Source organism: Choloepus didactylus, chromosome 2 (assembly GCF_015220235.1).
Source record: "Choloepus didactylus isolate mChoDid1 chromosome 2, mChoDid1.pri, whole genome shotgun sequence".
NCBI lineage: Eukaryota > Metazoa > Chordata > Mammalia > Pilosa > Megalonychidae > Choloepus > Choloepus didactylus.
Window position 1 is genome coordinate 129047732 of NC_051308.1, and position 4164 is coordinate 129051895.

Consider the following 4164-nt stretch of genomic DNA (forward strand, 5'->3'; position numbering starts at 1 on the left):
GAAGTGGGAAAGTAGCATCAATTAAGGAAATTGAGAAGAAACTCCTATAGCAGTAAGAACATAAGCAACAATGAGTAAGAGCTCAGAAGCCAAGGGTATAAAGAAGGAAAGGAAAGGCTATGACCAACAGTGCCAAGTACGATGAAGCCTGGAAGGAGCTTAATGGATTTGGAAATTAAGAGACCATAATCTCTTTTCCCAAAGAAGTAATGGTGGTGGGAAAAAAGACTTTGGTGGGCTGAAGAGTGAATGGAAATTTCCAGCAATGTAGCAGATTAGATATCTAAAGAAATCCTTTTGTGAAAGAATGCTTAAATATGCTGGATAAAACATTTTAAAAACCACAATTTAAAAATGCATGACAGCTCTTCCACCACCATTTTAAATCCAGCTCCATACAACGCTCTGCTGCTGCTGCTACCTGGACTTGGTCTGCGTGCCAGCACCCCCCTGCTGACAATTCTGGCACCATGGAGGACATGAATGAGTACAGCAACATAGAGGAACTCGCAGAGGGATCCAAGATTAATGCGAGCAAGAATCAGCAGGATGATGGTAAAATGTTTATCGGAGGCTTGAGCTGGGATACAAGCAAGAAAGATCTGACTGAATATTTGTCTTGATTTGGAGAGGTTGTAGACTGCACAATTAAAACAGATCCAGTCCCTGGAAGATCAAGATGATTTGGATTTGTGCTTTTCAAAGATGCTGCTAGTGTTGATAAGGTTTTGGAACTGAAAGAACACAAACTGGATGGCAAATTGATAGACCCCAAAAGGGCAAAGGCTTTAAAAGGGAAAGAACCCCCTAAAAAAGTTTTTGTGGGTGGATTGAGCCCAGATACTTCTGAAGAGCAAATAAAAGAATATTTTGGAGCATTTGGAGAGATAGAAAATATTGAACCTCCTATGGATACAAAAACGAATGAAAGAAGAGGATTTTGTTTTATCACAGATACAGATGAAGAGCCGGTAAAGGAATTATTAGAAAGCAGATACCGTCAAATTGGTTCTGGGTAGTGTGAAATCAAAGTTGCACAACCCAAAGAGGTATATAGGCAGCAACAACACAAAGGAGGAAAGGAGCTGCAGCTGCTGGACAAGGTGGTACAAGGGGTTGAGGACGAGGTCAGGGCCAAAACTGGAACCAAGGATTTAATAACTCTTATGATCACGGATATGGAAATTACAATGGTGCCTGTGGTGGTGATCAGAACTATAGTGGCTATGGCGGATATGATTATACTGGGTATGACTATGGGAGCTATGGATATGGACAGGGATATACAGACTACAGTGGCCACCAGAGCACATAATGACAAGGCATCTCGAAGGGGGTGGCAATCACCAAAACAATTACCAGCCATACTAAAAGAGGACCTTGGAGAAAAGAGGAGGAAATGCTAAAGTAACCCATCTTGCAGGACAATGTTGAAGATTGGTCTTCTGGTGATCTAAGATGATTATTTTGTAAAAGACTTTCTAGTGTACAAGACACAACTGTCCAACTGCATATAGCTGCCAATTAGTTTTCTTTGTTTTTACTTTGTCCTTTGCTATCTGTGTTATGCCTCGGTGTGGATTTGTGTTCATACAAATTTTATTTGTATGATTTCATGTTAAACCTCAAATAAATGCTTCCTTATGTGATTGTTTTTCTGTGTCAGGTACTAAATAGCTCTGTAAAAATGTAGTTTTAAATACGCAATAATGAAGGCATGGTTTATTTTGTAGGGAATGTTGGTTATAGGGAGGAACAGTGGTCCTTTATGAATAGCCCGTCAGTATCATCCTGTTCCCCTCTTTGTAGATGTGTTCTATGCTCTAGGCTTCCACCACATTGTTGAATAATATTCTTTTCCCTCCATATCTGGAGACATTGTCATGGTATTGTGATTAACTGAAACTTCCTGGTAGACCATGAGTCTTCTGAATTGCATTTTTAAGAAAAAATAGCTTTTTAATGAGGCAAAACATGCAGTGGCCCCTTTTATGAATAGAAAAGATTTTGTGTTCCTATTTGGAAAGTCATTTATTATGACTAATTTTTTGACTTCAGAGTCAGTGGTCTCCTAGAAAAAGCTTTAGATAATAATATTACGACTTTAACATTTTTTTAACAATATCTCCAGATATATACACAGGGAAAGACCACTGTGAAACTTGCAGGAGCTATACCTAACTGAATTTAAGAGTGTCAAAAGTAGTTAGCAAATTAAAGGATTTTGGCATAGGAATAAATTTACCCATTAAAATTGGTTCAAAAATTGGTTAATCTTTGCAAGATATTTGAAGTAGTGGCAGAGTAAAATGGTATTAGGCCACAGCCACCACTGAACTGAACAAAGTTTTCTCCATTTGTAATGGAGCTGTAATGGAGTTAACTGTTCCTGTGGTGTAAATCATTAGAAAAAAAGTCATGGTAGTAAATCCCATCATTTTAAATGCAGTTGCATGAGTCTGAGTAGTTAAGCATTTCCATAATCAGACATAGGAAGGAGTAGTGGAAAAGAAATACTTTAAGTCTTTTGTATATTAGTGTGAATCTTTTAAGTGTCTACAGTTTTTTATCATTACAGCAGATCTCCCTGGTCTTGGAGGACATTTTGGGTAAATAGATCCAAACTTTGAATTTTGTGTTCAGTATAGTTAATTCAGTTTAGGGAAGTTTGTTTCTATGGTTGCACATTAGCCTGCTGGAATCATTAAGAAAAATAATTAGCTTACTCAGATGCACACATGCAAACCAGTTGATTGCACAAACTGCTTTTTATGTTGAACCTGTTACAAAAGTTTGGTGCCTGCAACATTTCTATGATGTTTGTATTTGCTGGGCTATTAAGTTACAATGCTCTTAGCCTTGTTTGTTGCTTTGTTGCTGTTTGACCTTACACCTAGGCCAAGTACCAATGTTGGCTATCACAAGGGATTCTCTGTTCTTGAAATATGCAACCTTAGGGAACTGAAGGGAGATTGTTTCATTTTAAGTTGTATTGTCAAAGTCTGTAGGTGTAGTGTCTTTGGGGGTAGTAAATCCTGTAAATTCAAATTTATAATTAGGTGACAAGCTGACATTGAGATTGTCCTTTCCCTGATCAAAAGTAAATAAAGGCTTTAAAAAAAATGCATGACAAAACTGGATGTGGGGAATCCTCAAGGGCAGAAATGAAAAGAGTTGAGTGAGGCCTGGAGCTGGTGTTTGCTCTGGATATAGCCACATGTATCTCAGATTTAAAGCCCAGGTGTGGGGTCAGGAAACCAAGTCTAAGGCTACACAATGATGGAGATTTGGACACCCTTACATAAATTTGGGACCCCCTGAAAGGGGACCCCTGGTGAGCAACTAGTCAAAAACCCATGTAACAGATGGAGATGGTAGAGATCCTTGCTAAACTAATTATCTATTGTGGTATAAACTTAGAGGCTTAAAACAACACACATTTATTATTTCACAATTTCTGTAGGTCAGAAGTCTGGATGCAGCTTAGCTGGTCTCTCTGCTTCAGGGTCTCATCAAGCTGCAATTTAGGCATTGGCCTGGGCTGTGGTCTCTTCAGAGGCTTGACTGGGGAAAGATCCACTTCCAAGCTCCCTCTGGTTGGTGGCAGAATTCATCTCCTTGTTGTTGTGTGACTGAGGGCTTGGCTTCACTAGCTGTTGGTTGGGGTCTGCCCTCAGGTCTTAGAGGTGACCCACAGTTCCCTGCCATATGGCCTTCTCCATAGCAATCCACTGCATGGCCATTTGCTTCTTCAAGGCCTCTCTCCAATCCACTAACATGGAGTCTTTTACAATGACATGTAATGATGGGAGTGGCATCCCACACCTTTGCCATATTCTGTTGAAGGGGAGAGGATTATACATGGTGTAATGCAGGGGGCGGAGATCCTGGGGCATCCTAGAATTCTGTCATCACCCTTGCCTATCTCAGAATTGGCTGTGGGAGAGGAGGACTGAGGGGAAAAAAAAGGAAAATTTCTTGAGAATTCCTAACCACAAACCCAACTTTAGGAGGTTTAGGGCCAGACTTTGCAAAATCTGTGGCACCTCCCAAACTAAGTTGAATATTTAGTTTAAATTGGTTCTAGCTTGGTAATACCTCAGGTTCCTAGCAGAAGGGAATGTGAATTGTCTGTACGAGAATGTGTCCTCTACCAGGTACCAA

At 39.9% G+C, this 4164-nt stretch overlaps 1 pseudogene; it reads left to right on the forward strand.

Annotated features, from left to right (window-relative positions):
- The first annotated feature begins 371 nt into the window (after positions 1 to 371).
- Positions 372 to 1371, forward strand: LOC119518185 (annotated as a pseudogene).
- Positions 1372 to 4164: the final 2793 nt, after the last annotated feature.